Raw genomic sequence first — 20,520 nt, 5'->3', positions numbered from 1 at the left:
TCGCTGAGAAACTTTTATTTTTTCAATGTAAATTCTTGTTCTACTCTTTTTCAAATGAGGACTTTATAACACACAAGTTCTGATCCGATATGGTAGTGTACAAGGTCCTCTAAATAATATCTGTAAAAATAGTTTTTTACAGCCACGCTCATACTTAATCATTTCTGATGTCGTAACTTCAGGGCTCATTAGGAAAACATGCATATTAAAAGGACTAATGTACCCCCAACTGTGCATTATTCTGAATATTAAAATGAGCAGAATACTGTGACCTTGTGCATTTACAGAGTACGGTATGTGCTCAGAATTCCTCAGTGACTTCTAATACTTGTATACTTCAGTTTAGGGAATAGCTTATCATTTATACTACCCCTAAATAGCAAAATATAATGTGATTAGACCTCTGTTGATCTACTGCAGTGCAAGTTTGAAATGTTATGATATATGGTTTTGTGTTACAACATGGTTACCAGGTGTGTATTCCCATACTGAATCCTGAAGGGGAACATGTCCCAGGCAGAGCCGGCCCTAGCCTAAATTATGCCCTAGGCAAGATGTTGGCTGGTGCCCCCTAGCACCGCCACTAGTTCCTCCGCTGACCCTGCTCCCCTTTCCCAGCACCATCAACCCTCATAATAGCAGTCATCATTTTGGTGCTCCTACCCGCAATATTTTAAATAGAAACAGTGCACACATTCAGTGCGCAGCCTAAACAGAGGTGTGTTCATGCTGGGAAGGGGCATGGCCACACAATACTACCCCCAATTCAAATAATGCCACACAGTAGAGCCACTTTATTCTAGAGATGAGCGGGTCCGGATTCCCGAGATCCGACAGATCCGAATATCGGGGATCCGGGCCAGATCCGAGCCGGCTCGGGAGTTCCCGCCTGAATTCCGGACCAATAACGAGGCCGAACGTCATCATCGCGCTGTCGGATTCTCGCGGGAGCGGGATCTTATAAAAGACGCACGCGCGCCCCGCCATCTTCACTCCAATCTTGGAGAGGGAAGAGGGTGGTTGGGAAGCTCTGTGTGCTCCGTGCTGTGCTCTGTGCCATGTGCTCCGTGACCTGACCTGTGCCCTCACTGCCCTGTGCTGTGCTCCGTGCCATGTGCTCCGTGCTGTGCTGTGCTCCGTGACCTGCCCTCACTGCCCTGTGTTGTAGACTTGTGGCCTGAGCCCTGTAGTGTGATTTAACTAACTAGGTGCTGCAGTGCTCACACGCAGGGGCTGCAGTGTCCACTGTCCAGGGGCTGTCCTGTGGCCCGTGCCCTGTTGTGATTTATTTAGCCCTAAGCCCTTGTGATTAATTTTATTTAGCCCTGAACCCTGTGTTTTTTTTGTGATTTAACTAACTAACTCAGTGCTGCAGTGCTCACACGCAGGGGCTGCAGTGCTGCTGAGTAGTACACTGTGTACAGGGGCAGCATTAAGGAGCTGTGTCCAGTGTGACGGCTTATATCTTATCCATTGTCCAGTGTCACGAGTCACTCACGACATATATCCTGTGTCCTGTCCTGTGTGACGACTGACGACATATCCTGTGTCCAGTGTGACGACATATATCCTGTGTCCAGCGTGACATATATCCATTGTCCAGTGTGACAACATATATCCTGTGTCCAGTGTGACATGTAATGTGTGCCGGCATATATCCTGTGTCCAGCGTGACCTATATCCATTGTCCAGTGTGACGACATATATCCTGTGTCCACTGTGACGACATATATCCTGTGTCCAGTGTGACGACATATATCCATTGTCCAGTGTGACGACATATATCCTGTGTCCAGTGTGACGACATATATCCATTGTCCAGTGTGACGACATATATCCTGTGTCCAGTGTGACGACATATATCCAGTGGCCAGTGTGACGACAATATATCCTGTGTCCAGTGTCACAAGTCACAACATATATCCTGTGTCCAGTGTGACATGTAATGTGTTCCGGCATATATCCTGTGTCCAGCGTGACATATATCCATTGTCCAGTGTGGCGACATATATCCTGTGTCCAGTGTGACGACATATATCCTGTGTCCAGTGTGACGACATATATCCTGTGTCCAGCGTGACAGACACAGTCAATGCTGCACCAAACACCCACTGCTCCTTGGCTGCACATGCCAAACTGCAAAATCAATCCACATTGGGCTCTTGGTACTTGTGTGGAGGTTCTAACAGAGGAGCGCAGCTACAAGGGGGGGGGGGGGGTTATTAAACTGCCACCCTGTCTACCCCTGTAGTGCTGCTCTGCTTTCAACATGTGCCAGGTTGGAAGTGTAAGGTCCACATGTATGTGATGCCCACTGCTGTCGCCTAGCTTAGTCATCCGGCTACCTCGGGATAACCTTATGGCCCTACTACAGTATATGAAAACGATTTTGTGAGCTGTGAAGTGATCAAAATTGTTTAGAAATGAGTGGAAACTAATGTTATTGAGCTTAATAACACTTTAGGGGCAAAAACAGGCCCGAAAACTATTATTTTAGCAATTTTTAGCATTTTTCCAAATAAATCCAGATCCAAAACCAAAACCAAAACCCGCAAGGGTGGTTTTGCCAAAACCAATCCAGATCCAAAACACGAAGGGAGATCCAGATCCAAAACCAAAACCAAAACCCGAAAAAGTGGCCGCCGCACATCTCTACTTTATTCACATTATATCATGCAGTGGTGTCCCTTATTCACGTTACATCACACAGTAGTACCTCTTTACCTTATGTACATTACTCCTCACATTATTCACATTATACCCTTAGAAAAAAATCCTGAGAAAATATTGTATTTTAAGCACCTCCATGGCAACACTGCAACCCAACACAAAGCAGTGTGTGCTGGGCAGAGGAGAGAGCTGCAGCTGCTGCTGTCCCTTTAGGGGAGGGGGCCCGGGGCCCCCACTGGCCCTTCCATCAGACTTTGGCCTGGGTAATTTGTACCCCCTACCCCTTTCTCTCAGCACCCCTGATAATACCACACAGTAATGCCCCTTACACATAACACACATTATTAATGTCCTTATAACCATAATGCCCCTTACACATTATGCCAACCTTTATTAATGCCCTTCATACACATAATGACCCACATACTGCCCCTTACACATTATTAATGCCCTTATACACATGACACACTTAATGCCTGTTACACATATTTCGCACATTATTAATGCATTTATACATGACACACATAATGCCCCTTACACATATGCTGAACACTATTGCACAACCAACCCACCCACAGACAGCACTCGCACAGCCGCTAACACTGTGACCTCTGCCTCTGCTTGGATACAGATGTTTCCTCATACATCTTGCCTCAATAGGCCATGCAGCTCCTGGCCAGTTCTGCTAACGTTGGGTGCCTTTTTTGCTGAAAATTCGTCTTATTTGCATTGTTATGACCAGCACACACAAGGAGCGTCTGATGATTAAAATGATATGTGGCATGAATATATTCTGTGTGCGACTGTGGCTGTACCTGCATACGGAATGCTATGTTACATTGATTTCCATGAATTCACTATTTCATATGCAGATACAGCCTCACTCACACACAGAATATAGGCATGCTGCATATCATTTTAATCAGCAGAAGCTGCTGATGCCCCTAGGCATTCCAAATGCCCTAGGCAATTGCCTAGTTTGCCTATGCCTAAGGCCGGCTCTGGTCCCAGGTATGAGAGTAAGGACCAACCTAGTGAAACCTATAAATATATTAATGTCTCCAATGCTTGACTAATGGAGTAAATAATAACCTAATTTTATATAGCGATTCACAATATACAGATAGAGCCATCCTCATCTAGCCCTTTAATAGGATTAATACCCCTTTCCCACTGCAGGTCTTAAACGGTATATTGCCGTTTTTTCCCCCTTTCTAAACGTTTAAGGCTGCAGCAGGAAAGCGCCAGAGTTGATTTACCGGTTAAAGTTAACCGGTATTTCAACACGTAAAATACAGTTTTTGAGGCAGTGGGAATGCCTCTGAAACAGTATTTAGTAAAAAAAAAAAAATCGGCGTGGGGTCCCCCCCCACTGCCATAACCAGCACCGGGCTGAGGAGCCGGGGCTGGCATTAAAAAAAATCAGGAAACCCGACAAATAGGGCTTCGCAGATTTTTTAATACCAGCTCCAGGGTCAAGGGCCGGGGCTGGTTCCCAAAATACGGGGGACAAAATGAGTAGGGGTCCCCCGTATTTTAAGAACCAGCCCCAGGCACAACCAGCCAGCAGGGTAATGCCACAGCCGGGGGACACTTATTATATAAGGTCCCGCGGCCAAAGCATTAACCCTACCGACCAGTCAGCCTGGCCAGGGGTCCTGGGGGAGTGGGGACCCCCCCAATAAAGGGGTCCCCCCCCCCTCCAGAACTTACCTGACCAGGCTGAAGCCTGGTGCTGTCCCCGGAGAAAGTCGGCTCCTGATTGGCCAGAAATCATTCTGAGTAGAGACGGCGAGGAAAAAGGATCTCTGCGTCTCTATTGTACAGGGGAGGCGGAGTGGGTACCACTGCAGCCGGGAGCAGCGCGACTTCAACAGCAGATGCCGGAGTGGTCGCCACAGGAGCAGGTGAGTAGGATTTGCTTCCCCAGGTACCCCTTTGGATTACTACGGATCCAGGACCCCGGACTCTTCAGCCCTGGAGCCCCGGACCCGGACCAGCCCCGGAACCAAGCCACCAGACCGGACCCTGGGACCTACCGACGGGCTCAAGATAGGTAAGTATCAGTGTGTTTGTGTAATGTATGTATTAAACTTTTATTTTTCTAATGTGTCAGTGTGTATTTATTTAACTATTTTTTTTACTGTGGAACTACAAGACCCAGCGGGCCCTTTAATGCCCCGCAGGCTGGGACTTGTGGTTCTCCAAGTCCCAGCTTGCGGGGGAGGCTTGCTGGGACTCATAGTTCCACAGTTTAAAACAATAGGTTTTTCATCTATTTTTTTACACAATGATCAGCCCGGTGGCCACCGCACAGGGCCACCGGGGACAGCACCAGGCTTCAGCCTGGTCAGGTAAGTCCTGGAGAGGGGGGACCCCTTTATTGTGGGGGGTCCCCACTCCCCCAGGGCCCCTGGCCAGGCTGACTGGTCGGTAGGGATGAATGCTTTGGTCGGGGGGACTTGTATAAAAAGTCTCCCCCCGGCTGTAGCATTACCCTGCTGGCTGGTTTGGCCTGGGGCTGGTTCTTAAAATACAGGGGACCCCTACTAATTTTGTCCCCCGTATTTTAGGAACCAGCCCCGGACCTGGAGCCTGGGGCTGGTTGTTAAAAATCGGGGAACCCCTATTTGTCGGGTTCCCTGATTTTTAATTACCGGCCCCGGCTCTTTCAGCCTGGTGCTGGTTACAGCTGTGGGGGGGACCCCATGCTGTTTTTTTTTTTTAACCCCCCCCCCCCCTCATATTTTTTATTGGTTAAACGGGTTTTTAAACGGCAGTGTGAATGTGCCAAAAACGGTTTTTAAACGGTAATTTACCGTTTAAAAGCTGCAGTAATGACCCGTTTCTGCAGTGGGAAAGCAGCATAAGTAAGGCAGAGCTGTCGGACTTACTCCTATGCTAATCCCCTACTGTATTGTTCTATGTATTGTATTGCAGCTGAGGACAATAGGCCTTGGCTCACCATGGCTGTCCAGAGAGGGCTAGCTGAAAAAGGCTCCATCTGTACATCTTAATATTGTCTCAAAGCATTAGATCTCGCCATAACTGTTTTGTAGGAACAGCTTCAGATGTGCTATAATGGGATACATATGATATTCCGGTTAAAATGCAGACCCTGGTATTCCAATATCGAGAATCCTGACAGGGGCTTCGTAAATTTTCTAACCCTCTCCCCCTACCACATATCCCTCCCTTGCAGCAGCCTATTCCTCCCTAGAAGCAGGCTGACCCTAACAATCCCCGCTAGTGCGTAAACCTAACCCTCCTACTACACCACCAAAACCTAACCCTCCCCGCAGCCTAACCCATGCCCTTTCTACCGTATGTGCCTAAACTTAACACTTGCTTCCCACAGCTGAATTTATAGAATTCAAAAGATTTATCTGGAATATATCAAGTGGTGAAAAAAGTGGAATTGTGGAGAAGTTATCCCAAACAGCTTCTACCTATCATTTTATGGTATATACTTAATTAATCTAACTGTGAAGCTGATTGGGCATTGTCTCCAGTTGTCCTCGTCTCCACTTTTCCACTGCTTGAAACATTGCCCCTAAATGGATAAATGTTCAACTTAAACTCTATGATGACATATGTTCTACTGAGGTATAGGGGGCAAGGAAGGAATGCTTAGTTGATTGGCTACCATACCCACCAGAGGCGTAAATCTGGGAGGCAATGGAGTCACCTGCCACTAGGCTCCTGCTCCCAAGGGGGCACCTCTCCTCCCCTGCCAGTTTGAATCAGTTAATTGAAAGTGTTTGTGTGGCTGACTCCCGCTCCTAGCATCATTTTTGCAAGTGTCACACCATGTATTAGAACCCATGACCTGTCTTAATAGGAACAGACACCTTACTGGTTGAGCTATTTTGGGGAGGCACTAATATTTATCTTGCCTCCAGGCAACTGGGACGAACTAACTCCACTGTTACCTGCAGAAGATGTACAGTATTAAAAGCATGAAAAGCTACAGTGTTTGCTCTTGCATAAGAAGCTTGGTAATTCTATGTAATGTGCTTTGTGTGTGGCTACTGGGAATTGGATGTGTGACTGAAGCAGTGTTTCTCAACCTCAGTCCTCCGGAGCATGTTTTTCAGATCATCTAGCTGGTGCACAGGAGTTTTTATTACTGGGGGGACATTTTAGCAGATCCTCTCATGGAACCACAGTAAATATTTGGTACTTGTGTAGTTTCATGGTGGCAGTTACGTAGTCAGCATAGTGTCCCTGTCAGAATCAGCGTAGTGTTCCCACAGCCAGCATAATTAGCGTAGTCAGCATAGTCAATGTCCCTATCAGTATCAGCATTGTGTTCCCCCAGCCAGCATAGTTAGCGCAGTCAGCGTTCCTGTCATTATCAGCATCGTGTTCCCACAGCCAGCATAGTCAGCCTAGCTCCGTTCACAGGTAGCCGGAGCTTACGCTGTTATCGTCCACACTTTATAAAATCTACTCCACACCAACGTGGATAGTGGGCGTATGAACAGGTCGGAAGGACGTGTACTGCGTCTCCTCGTGGGGCTCGCTGCGCTTCGTATGCTTGGCGAAACCCCTAAGCAGGGTTGCCGTACCACGCCGCAAGAATTACTGAGATGCACAAGCGTATGAGACGCTTTTGCGTCTCAGGCAGATGGAGCATCTCACCCAGTGGCGTAACTAGAAATTTTGCTCCCCCCTGCCAAAATAAATTCTGGTGCCCCCCCCCCTATTTTTGGTAAAACAAACAGGACTGACTATTGGTAATTCGGTTCCCAGCGCGACCTGTAGAAATATCCCCTCATAAACTTAAAAAAAATAATAATTTATAAAGAAAATAAAGAACCTATAGAGTTCCCATTCCAAAAAGGGAGAGTAGCAATGCTAAGTACAAGATGCCACACACCATAATGCCCTTTACACAACATGCCACACACCGTAATGGCCCAGTACTCCTGCTTATACATATGACACCTACATTAGCGTCCTTTACACAATGCACTTTATACATTGCCCCCAGTAGTGCCTCTCACTGGTCTGAGTAGGCCCCATAGTCCTCTAGGCCATAAATGCGACATCCAAGAACGCAGTATCTCAGCACAGCAAGATGTCACGTGAAAGAGAAAGCTCATCCTATTTAAATTAAGCTGACTTTTGTCTTTTATGAGTGCAATGGTGACATCAACTCTTCTCCTAGTAAAGCATGAAGGTATGAAAGTGGCCATTCCTGCATTGCCTTATTGCTTGCTAGGACCCAAATTATATGCAAAAAAAGCACAAGAAAGGGGGGATTGGGTTTAGGTACTAGTGATTTAGGGTTAGGCTGTGGAGGGAGATTTGGGGACATGCAAGGCAGGGGTTATGGTCAGGCTTTGGGGCTCGGGAGGTTAGGTTTATACACCGCCCAGTGTATTAAGATTCACACGCAGCACAACAAACAATGGGGTAATTTTACTAAGACGTGAGTTATATTGAAGATAGAAAATTGCCCATAGCAACCAATCAGATTCTAGCTTTTATCTTGTAGAATGTGCTAAATAAATAAATAAATATAGAGTAGAACCTTTTTGGTTGCTATGGGCATCATCCATAGCACGCCCATCTTAGTAAATGTACCACCATGTGTGCCCAGGTCGCGTGGGTGCATCTGTATGTGCTGGATTACAGGAATACTTTGGATGAACTTATTCTTTTGGGACTATATTTATATAAATAAATATATCTGATATATATATAGATATAGAGATTATATATATCAGAAATCTTCAGAGATCCTCACACTTAGTATATTTAAACAAATAAAATAAAGGGAAAAAACAGCCCCCATGTACTGTACACACACACACAGCAAATAAATACACAAATGATTGCCACACTGACATTCCACATATACAGTATACATATTTGCCCCTACTAAAGCAATTACCTGTATTCTAAAAGCGAAGAGCCTTGCAGGACTCGGAGGCTGGGCTGATGCTGGCTGGGAGGAGACGAGTCAGTGCAGAAGGGAGGTCAGGAGACAGGAAGGGAAGAATTTGTATATGAGCTCCGCTCATTGGTGGCAGGTCCCGGGGGAGGGGCTGGCTCTATAATCACGGACACAGCAGCTGTGTATCAGGAAGCTGCCTGTGACACACTGACACTGCCTCAACTGCTCCAGCCCTGAACCTCTACATCTGAGGACATGCTGGGGCTGCGGGGCAGGTGTCAGACGTTCAGAGCAGCCAGGAGAGCACTCATCATTCCTCCCGGCCGTCCCTTGCCCAGCCCGCACTGACTGCCTGTGTATAGCAGTCAGCCACTCACCCAGCCAGTAAAGGAAAGCCACAGGGAGCCCGGAATAGATAGCAGCGCCAGCGCAGCGTGTAAGGTGGGTGGGCAGCAGGCAGGGTGGAAGGGGAGCGCTCTCTGGCTGTCTGTGTGAGGACGCTCGGTGACCCTGTCACTGCGTCCTCACACAGCCAGAGGCGGAGAAGTGGCTGCTGCAGCTCTGTTGCTGCTGGCTCTGTTAGAGCGTGAATCTGCGCCCCCGGGGCGCCTGCTCCCCCCCGCCATCGCTGGGGCTGCGGAGCCTTAGCTACGCCACTGGTCTCACCTCTGGCGCCTGCATGATCACTCCACCAGCATCCACCAGTGCATGGGGATCTGGCGGTTACCGGCGCTTTGTGAGAGGCGCTCACTAGGCTTGCCGGGGACAGAGCTGCAGCTTAGGGGGACAGTATTGTGACTACGCTGCCTGACGGGGACACTACGCTGACTATGCAGGGCTGCAGTTGGGCTACGCTGACAGTGTATCGTAAGGTGCTACCGTGAAACTACACAAGTACCAATTATTTCAATTGGGTTCCTTAGGACATCTGCAATACATGTACTGCTAGCAGTCCCCGATGACTGAAATTGGGACACACTGGGCTGCAAACTACATAATGACCTAGATCTGCTTAGCAGTAATGTTTTTCAACATTGGATTCACATAGGCTCCTTAAGAAGGGAGCTTCATGTGTTAGGTGATTGCCAGTAGTGTATGAGTTTGTGAGTTATGTCATGCTCCGCATTGTTTATTTTAATTAAAGGGGATTTAACTAAAAGTTATCCTAAACATTTTTAGGCACCAAGATCTATTATTTAACCCAGGGGTTCTCAAACTCGGTCCTCAGGACCCCACACAGTTCACGTTTTCCAGGTCACACGGCAGGTGCACAGGTGCATTCAACACTCATTGAAACGTTTTCAAAGATCCACAGGTGGAGCTAATTATTTCACTTGTGATTCTGTGAGAAGACCTGCAAAACATGCACTGTGTGGTGTGAGATTGAGAACCTGTGATTGTACCTGTCAATGGGTTTTCGAGAATTTAAACAATTTTATACAGACATTTTTTAACAATCACTAAAATTAAATGTACAATATACAGTGTGTCATGATCCAATCAGGTGATGGATCGAAAAAATCATGCCTCCTATTATTATTATGTGTGAGAAGAATGTATTTCTTGTATTATGTGTGTAAACTTAATGTGAACCAGCGAGGATACTAGGAGGTTGGTTCTGTGTTTACTCAGAGCAACAATCGGTGGAGTTCTCTGGAGTTAGGGTCTGAGGTCCTCATAAATCAGATTGGGGGTTAGATGAACAAGGTGTCCTCCCCCAACAAATGCAGATCTCATCAGATTTGGAGCCTGTCTGTTATGCCCCCACTAGATAAGGTATGTGTACAAATCACTTCAAGGCAGTGGACCAATTCTCTAGGGAGGATCAATTATCTAGGGAGGTTCATTAATGTCCAGCAGGGAAATCCCAAGGGTGGGAGGGATGAGGGAATCTGCAGTTATAACTGCTCTCTTGTCCCTATAGTTGTGGTACTTCTTGGGGGAACAGCAAGCTGCCGCGGTGCCCTCTTGAAATTATGCAATAAAACGATATAGACAAAAAGAGGCACTCAGGAGGACTTGGTAAAAAAGTAACAAATCTTTTAGTGGAGCAAAGCCGACGTTTCCGGGTCTGCAAACCCCTTTGTCAAGGTGCACCTTGACAAAGGGGTTTGCAGACCCCGAAACGTCGGCTTTGCTCCACTAAAAGATTTGTTACTTTTTTACCAAGTCCTCCTGAGTGCCTCTTTTTGTCTATATCGTTTTATTGCATAATTTCAAGAGAGCACAGCGGCAGCTGAGCACCAGTAGGGACGAGTGCCGGGCTGAACTCCATGTCTATAAATATATATATATATATATATATATATATATAAAATACACAGAAAGAGAAAGGGGCACTCTATGGTGCATGTAAAAGACATTTTAATGTTGGGTGAGCACTTCAAACAAGGTAAAAGCAATTGCTCGTACCCATAAAAAAATCAGCTGTGGGCTGGTTACCACACGGTGAAATCATAAATACCCGGGGCACACCGCTCCTGATGTGAGGTCCACTTGCACTGCGATGGGGAGAGCCGAGAGCGCTGGATTGCGCTGCCGGGAAACCAAACCAAGGCCGGGGGAACACACGCCAGTCGGGACGCCGGGATCAACAGGACACGGGTATCACAGGCCACGCCCTAACGCGTTTCGTCAGAGACTTCATCAGAGGGCGTGGCTCTGTGACTACCCGAGTTTACTATAACAAGGATCTCCTCCAATGAGGTGATCGCGCGTCAAATGACGTCATCAATCTGGAGCAGTGCGTATCGGGCTTAAACGAATAACATTTATACACAGATATACACATCAAAATACATATCGCAGGATATATTTCTACTGCAGATTCTTAAAAAAGGAAAATGTTCCTAGAGTCACAGGGATTAATCACTTAGTGACAATACATAAAAAAATGAATAAAAATGTACATGAGAATACATAAAAAATAAACAAATAAATACATAGTGGTGGGAAGCACACAAAGTAAGGTACAATATTATAGCCATCTATATGCTCCGACTGAATTAGCCAGCATCACATACATTAAGCAAGGTCCAATCCAATATAGTGATAGTCTAAAAACAATAATAATCATTGGTTAATAAACGGCGTGACCTCATAGCCTTCATTCATTCCATACGGTACCAATGTATTTAGTGTGAGTATCCAATGGGTCTCGCGCCGTATGAGCAGCTTATCTCTGTCCCCTCCACGTATTGGTGGTGGTATATGCTCAATTGCCCTAATCAAAACCCCACTAGGGTCTTTATTGTGAAATACATTAAAGTGCTGTGGGACACTGTGGTTGGTTAAACCATTTTTAATATTACAGAGGTGTTCGAGTGCCCTGATCTTCAAGGGCCTCTTTGTCTTCCCCGCATAGTGCATATCACATGTACAGGAAAGTACATAAACTACATATGGGGAATTGCAGTTCAAAAAATGGTGGGTTTTAATTTTAGATAATTTGAGGTTTAATAAATCTGAACCACGGGGTATGTGTTTACACACTTTACAATGATTACAGGGAAAGCAACACTTTAACTCCAAAAATGTGGCAGAGGATGGTTTAGCTTTGATCTCTTGAAGTTGACTCTTAGAGATCATGTTCTTTAGAGTTCTTGCCTTCTTGAATACAACATTTGGATTGGTGGGGAGCCAATCTTTCATTATGGGATCAAGCTGAAGAATATGCCAGTTGTTTTCAAGTATAAGTCTAATCTCACGGTCATTATCATTATATTGAGTCACAAATGGGCAATCACCACTCCTCCTCTTTGTTACTACAAAGCCAGATTGTTTATATTCTGAGAGGTCACGACGTTCAAGGGCTCTGGCTTTATCCCTGGCCCTAATCACAACATTATTGGGGTACCCTCTTTCATTGAACCTCTGGGTGTACACAGCAGCTTGAGAGTCATACAAAGAAACATCAGAACAATTGCGTCTCAGACGTACAAATTGTGAGAAAGGAATATTCTGTTTCCAATTCTTCAAATGGCAACTCTCAAATTGCAAGTAACTGTTACAGTCAACAGGTTTAAAAAACATTAAAGTTTCTATAGAGCGTTTTTCAGGATATTTTTCAACGCTCAAGAATAAAATTCAATGTGTGTTTCATTGAAGTTAGAGGTAAACTTCAAATTATAAGAATAAAGGTGCGCTGAGTATACCACTAAGTGGCTTTACAGATAATTAGTCAATAAAAATGGATAAAAAACAAATAAACATTTATTGATGGTTTGTCCAGCAATGCATTTTTCTTTTTGAGTTTTTTCAATTATGCCACATATAAGGCAGATCCGCGCACCTTTATTCTTTTTCTTCTATCCTTATCCCATTCGTACCTTTATTAACAGCAAGGTATTATAGAGGTGCTGCTTGTCTAAGCGCAATATTGGGGCCACAACCTTCTTTTCAAATTATAAGAGTTAACATTTAAACCGGACACAAATGTATTAAAAGATGACTCATTACCCCTCCACACTATGACGATGTCATCAATATATATATATATATATATATATATATATATATATATATATATATATATATATATATATATATATATTGTATTGTGTGGTCAGGTGTGGTCAGGTGCGAGCAAGTTGTACCTTTCGCAATTTTGAAGCACTGAATTAGGCTTTGCTGGTGGCGGCGTACCTCATAGAGGGGACTCATGTGTCCATAGTGAACCCCAGTCATGGCTGAAGCTGCTCAGGTTGACGTATCTGGAGGAGCGACCGGTGGGTCCGTGACACAGTGCAACAAGTGAATAATTGTGAATTACAGAAACAATTATACTAATATATATTTAACATTTTACATAAACCCTTTGCAATGAGCCTAAAAAATGTTTTCATTCAATGTCCTAAAAGTAGGTTTTAGAAAAATGTTTATTTGGGTGATTTTATATTGTCGAATCTCTTTTTTTACCAATTTTATCTCAGATGCCTTTTTGAAAGTTTTCTGGCCGTCAAGAGCAGTAATTTGTGACAAGTGAGTCTTTAAGGTAAAAAATCCCTTTTAGAGTAGTTGCATTAGCAATGTCAATAGATTGTAGGTTTGGACACAAAGTAGGATAAATGCCATAATTAGCCAGAAGAAACCATCAAGTAAACGGCAAAGAAAATAAAACTTTTGAGTTAAAAAAAATTGTTCTGCCAACTATTGCAAAATGACAGAAATATAGGGTGAATTTAATAGAATGAGAGATTCAGAAAGTGAGAGATTTGGTAAGAAATCTCCAGTTTTTTTAAAGAGGCAATAATTTACACTACAAAATCAGTTTGATTTTGCAGTGTCAATGATTGCCGCTTTAATAAAACTGGAGATTTCTTACCAAATCTCTCACTTTCTGAATCTCTCATCCTATTAAATTTTACCCATAATCTTATTTAAATAAAATGTTTTTCAAAATACTCTTATAAATTTCATAAATCATTTAAACATTTTTGTATTTTGTAAACTTAAATAGTATTTATCATATATAGTAAATATAATTCTCCTTTTCCACTGCATCCATGGCGTCCATCTTCAGAGGTGCGCCTGTGATTTCACTCATGCACCCACGCGATGCATCATTGGGATCGGGGATGCCTCTCGGGATGGATGTGATGGACACCTGCACTGTATATCATCTATATATGTTTAGTGTCTGTTTGTGTGTATCGGAATTACTGCTATAGAGTGAAACTACATCTCTTTGTCCTTTGTCTCTCACACATGCACAAACACAGAGGCAATCTCAAGGTAGCAGACTAGCTTTCGAAGCATTAGCTTTGAGCAGGCTTACTAGTGTGTATGTGTGTGAGTGTGTGTGTATATACAGAATGGGAATGGCGGAAGATTCGCCAGCCGCCGTAAGGGGACGCGCGCACAAGATGCACGCGCGTCCCCTTACAACGGGGCTCCCCCCGGGTCCCCGCTGCCTCGCCGAGGGTCGCCCCGGGTCCTCGCCGCCTTGCCGCAACCCCCCCAACCCTGTCCATCTCCCTGAAGCGGAGACGGACAGGGTTCCCATCCCCTCGCCGACGGGAAACTGGGACGCACGTGCGCGTGAGACGCACGCGTGTCCCAGTCTCTATCGCCGGTGCTCACCAGTGCAAGGGTTCTGGCGAGCGCAGGCCAAAGATGGGACATGCTCCATCTGTATATACCAAATCTTAACTTATGAGAGAAATGCACATATCTTGTACGAAAGAGGCCGTAGAAGCTAGCACAAAGGCAATAGTTGATAAATTCTGCACCAGAGGGAGGGTATAACCTAAAGGAATTGAACAAAACCAGAGAAGAGGTATTGTGAAGGCCCAGAGAAAGCCTTTTTATACGCAAGCAGAAGGATACAGCATATATCTTGCCTTGGAAAAAAAAGTTAAACACGTCGAGTGCAGTTGTACAAAGAGCCACAGGAGCTTTGTGGCCAATTATCAAAACAGACAGTAAATACCCTGCTTTAAATCTGCCAAACCAAAGGCATATTACACGAGGGGCCGAAGTATCAGGGTACCAAGTAGTCCACATGGACATCAGCAATTTCAAACCAATTGCACAAACATCTTCAACCTTCTTAGTAAAACCCCCTGGATGCTATCGCTGCCTGCAATGTACTACCTGTAAAAATATGCAAGTCTGTAAGGAATTTAACCATCCAACTCAGAACCAAAAATTCTAAATATGGCACATCCTTATGTGTACCACCACACATGTGTAATACCTAGATTATTGTCCATGCAAATTGCATTACGTGGGCAAGACTATCAGAACCATCCGTGAAAGGATGGCTCTGCATAGATCTGCGATCAAGGCAGCCCTGACATCGGGAAAAACAGATCAACCCCTGGCCCAGCATTTCAGACTTCAAACATTCACTAATGGATCAAAAATTTATATTAATCAACCATGTCCCCCCCGTTCCAGAGAGGAGGTGACCAAGATGGGGCATTATTAAAATTAGAGAGCAAATGGATACATTGTTTACAGACTGTGTACATGGGCGGCCTGAATGAACGCATTGATTGGACTATGTTTCTCTGATGATCTGCTTTATATTGTGCTATTTACAATTTCTCTTATAGTATAGCGATTTAATAGTTCATTAAGCATGAATATTTTGTCTGCATAGATATATTCCTTTTGAGCGCTGACCGGTGGCCGGGGACACTCTCCTGGTGTAGCGGGGGTTACCATGGCTAAACGTCTGGTTGCCGGGAGCCGTAAACACACAGTGATGATGTCAGTGGACAGGGACACGGCCGTACACTGAAGAGGGAGCATGTTCCAAACTTGGCCGCCACAGGACTGAAACTATATTAATGTCTTCCCCGCTCTTTACCGGGTGTTTGTTTGTCTTTATTTCATGTGCCAGGAGCCTTGATAAAAATGTCCTAAGAGACATTGAAACGTCAGCCGTTGCCGCGCACATGACTTTTGTGTTAAGTTCACATTCAATCTTCTAAACATTTCCCGGATTGACGCAGTTATTGTTCCAGATTTTATATATATTATTAGTGGGACAAGCTCAAACAACAGTGGTGGTGGGATACCACTGAAAACGGTACTACTCTAAGTTTGGGGTGCCGTTGTGTCCTTTCTGGTGGAGGGAGCCATCATTGAATTACTAAAAATATTGCAATAGGAGGCTCCCATCTCACCCTTTCTTTCTAGATTGTTGATAAGAAGGTTTCCGGGAACAGAAACCAACCGGAGAGGAGCAGCCGCCCTGGAAGTGAGGGATTGTGCAAATAGAGAGAACACAGTACTGTGGTTCGGGACATTCTTGGAGACTTTTTGCGTAGGATTTATCAGTGCTAGTACCACCCAATTCTTTATATATATATATATATATATATATAGTTTTCCAATGAAAGCGGCACTCACACAGACTTAGATAAAAGGTCCTTTAATGGTCCCATAAAGATATATATATATATTATATATATATATATATATATATATATATATGTAATGGTTAGCATTACTGCATCACAGCGCTGAGGTCATGGGTTCGATTCCCACCATGGCTCTAACTGTGCCGAGTTTGTATATTTTCCCTGTACTTGCATGGGTTTCCTCCGGGTACTCAGGGTGCTGGTAGGTTATTTGGCTCCTAACGGCTCCTAACAAAATGAACTCTAGAATGTCTGTGTGTGTACATGTGGTAGGGAATATAGATTGTAAGCTCCACTATAGCTCCTGCTATAGTCTTGCGGTGGCCGCTCTGCGGTGTGCATTTCTGTGTCTGTGTCATTCATTCGTTCCCATATTATTAATTATTTTATTTTTTGCGAATTTTTTGTAATTTTTTGCTATATTTTTTTTGTAATATTACGTATATATGTACTGTTGTGATATATGTATTTTATGTATTCTATGAGCATCATACTTTTGTTGTTCATATATGTGTATTGTATTATAAAGTCGCTGTTACTGTTTTTAATGTGATCTTTAGCCATGCATATGTCACTTTAAATGTTTGATTGTGCAATCATGTGGTTTTGATAATTACTGACCAGTGGGTATATAAGGATCGTCATGATGAGTATGAGACACGCCTCCTGACGAAGTCATACCCTGACGAAACGCGTTGGGGCGGATCCTTGGCTGACGCTGACATCCCTCTGACGCTGCTGACGTCTTTTGATCTGTCTGGTCCCGGCTGCAAGTTCCAACACCGGTCTGGTGTTATCACATCGTGCTGTTGCTGGACTCCTGTTGACCGGGCTAAAAATTGCAGGTTTTCTGCCTACATATTGTTCTAAACTTACATGTATGTGAGCTATTTTATTATAGTAAAGTGTTACTTTTATATCGCTCATTTGTGCGCTTCTCTGGCTTTTTCTACATGTCTTTCTGCGTGGGATATGGTGATTCCCACAACTGAGTAAAGCTGCACTACATGTGATACTAATCTACGGACGGATCTACTTAAATACTGGAACTTTCTTGCGCAAATATTGGAAACCATTATATATATATATATATATATATATATATATATATATATATATATATATATATATATATATATATATATATATATATATTCCACAAAAGTTTAGGGGAGCACTGGCTGATTTACCCGACTGTTCTAAAACACAATATTTTGCACATATATGGATACCTATACTTGGTATTAGGTCCCAAAAACAAACGTCCAAGTATCCAGCACTAGGTCTTTCAGTAACCTCCTTAGACCGCTGCTTCCAACCTTTGGTGAGTCCTGGGATCCAAGCAGGACTAAAGGAAATCTAAAGGCAGAAATGGAAGGAAGCGCTTTATAGTGCAATAATATTTTTGATAAAAAGATTTTTTCTTTAAAACTGCACATGCAGGTATTCCAACACTCGCACCCTGCTATTCCACTGTGTGGGCTAAAAATACCACATGGAGTTAAACAATAGTAATATTATCCCGGTCACCGTGCGTCCTTATTGCCGTCTCTCGTCAGGAGGTGATGGCGGCATGCAGATCCTGACGAGACACGGAAATAAGGACGCACGGTGATCGGGTGACCCGGATAATATTACTATTGTTTAGGGGACACGCAATACATGCAAAAGTAATCCGTGTCCCCTCGCAGGGCACGCTGCACTCGCCATGCTGTGTTACTGCCCCGCGCCACATCACAGTCAAGGCGGCATCTGATGTCATCACCTATCAGTGTCTGATGTCATCACATATTGGAGGAACTTCTCTAGTCTGCTTCACTAGTACTGGATCACCAGAATTATGGACATTATGTTTATGTTTTAGGCGCCATATCACAATTGGGTATCATTTATTATTTGTGTTGTTCCCTTCACCCTCTGGGGATACTGTGATAAGTCGCCTACCATATATTGGTGTTTATTCATTTAAAAAAAAAAGTGCAAATAGGAATATTGGGTAATATATATATATATATATATATATATATATATATATATATATATATGTATTCCATATAGCGGCACTCAGATCAGAAAGAAGGCAGACAACACAGCATCAAGACGCCAACGTTTCAAATGTATTTCACATTTTTCGTCAGGGCAACAACTTACATTACATTTACTCACCAATTTATTCAAGTGCCCGCCATCACCAGCACGTCCTCCCTGGGCGCCGCCCAACCACGTCAGTGGTCGCACCCGGAAGTCGTCACCACAGTGCTCCCATCACCACCATGATAACTGTTGGCAGACATATGAACATAGCAAATACAAGTACTGGCAAATGCGTATCATGTTCTAACATACATCACAGTGCTACAAGAAACAACTGAGACCCATATTCTCATTTAAACCATGGGGACTCAGTGTATTCAATAAGAATATCCACTTAGCCTCTCTCTGTAGTAAAAGTTTTGATCGATCTCCGCCCCTATCCAGGGGAGGAATATGATCAATGACCATATGACGTATAGCAGTGGGGGAATGTCCACATTCGGCATAATGCCTAGCAACCGGTTGCGTGCTGGTGCCAGCAAGCACTGCAGCACGAATAGCCTGCCGGTGCTGGGCCATCCTAACCTTGAACATACAATCGGTTTTTCCGACGTAATACTTCCCACAGGGACATATTAAAACATATACAATAAAAGTAGGTGTGCATGTCAACCTGTGTCGGATCTTAAACATTTTGGAAGTATGTGGATGTTTTATGCTGGATCCTGTGAGCATATACCCACAGGTGGTGCACCCAATACATTTTACACAGCCAGGTTTAGGTGTATTAAAGAAAGGAATCTGTTTGGTTTTGCCCATTTTGGTGACATCGGAATGAACCACAAAGTCACGTATATTTCTGCCCCGAGAATATCCTGACATGATTTTTTTCTTGTTAATTGCTGTCAAGCTGGGATCCGATGTTATTATTGGCCAGAATTTTTTAACTGCTGTTTTAGCCGTTTTGCTTGACGTGTTATATCTCGTGGGCCAGATGATCGTGTCACTGTGATTCTTTTTAGTACTAGGAATAAGGGTACTTTCCCTCGATCTAGACATAACTTTGTTTTTAATCTTGGTGAGTTCACCCCTGTCATGTCCCCTTTGGGCAAATTTTTCTACCATGATATCCAACTGCTTGTCAGCCTCACACTCATTGTTGCATATCCGTCTCACCCTGAGCATCTGCGATAGGGGAATACCCTTGTGCACAGGGGGTGGGTGGAAACTGGAAGGTGGCAACAGAACATTGCGATCTGTGGGCTTGACAAACAGGGTGGTCCGTAATCCCTCAATTGATTTCTGGATGCGCACATCCAAAAAATCAATTGATTGCACGGACATCGTAGAGGTCAGCTTGACTGGACTATCACTTGAGTTGTGCATTTGAATAATGCCCAACAAGTCCTCAGCATCCCCCTCCCAAAACAGAATCATATCATCGATAAACCTGGAATAAAAGGCGATGTTATCATATACAACAGGAGAGGAAAAGAATATGTCCTTTTCGACCATAATCATAAAAGCATTGGCATACGCAGGTGCCACGGAAGCACCCATGGCACAGCCGGACACCTGCAGATAATATGCGCCATTGTAGAAGAAATAATTCTTCATCAGCACCATTTCAAGAAGGCCACAATAAAACTCAATTTCAGGACCCTTGTAGATGACATTTTGTGTTATCAGTGTTCGTACAGCATGTATGCCCATATCATGCGGTATGCATGTGTATAATGAGCATACATCAACACTGCAGAGCACACAGTCCTTAGAAATGGGTGGCAGTTCCTCAAGCGATAATAGAAGATGGGTGGTATCACTGTTAGGAGAAGGGGACCCCTGCCGGACCCTAACTCCGTTGCCTCAGACAGGAGTCGGCAGCTGTGTGCAGAGCTAGGCTTCGCCTGGGCCCGTCTCGGCTGGGGAGCGAGTTAGGCCCGCTCCGCTCCGCTACAGGCAGGTCTTAAGGGTGGACAACACCTGCTGCCGAGGCCAGGAGAGCGCAAGGGGATAACCTAACTAACCCTGAGATGGCAA

Source organism: Crinia signifera, chromosome 12 (genome assembly GCF_055691185.1).
Source record: "Crinia signifera chromosome 12, ASM5569118v1, whole genome shotgun sequence".
Taxonomy (NCBI): Eukaryota; Metazoa; Chordata; class Amphibia; order Anura; family Myobatrachidae; genus Crinia; species Crinia signifera.
The sequence above is the reverse complement of the archived record's forward strand: the minus strand, read 5'-3'. Positions refer to the sequence as shown.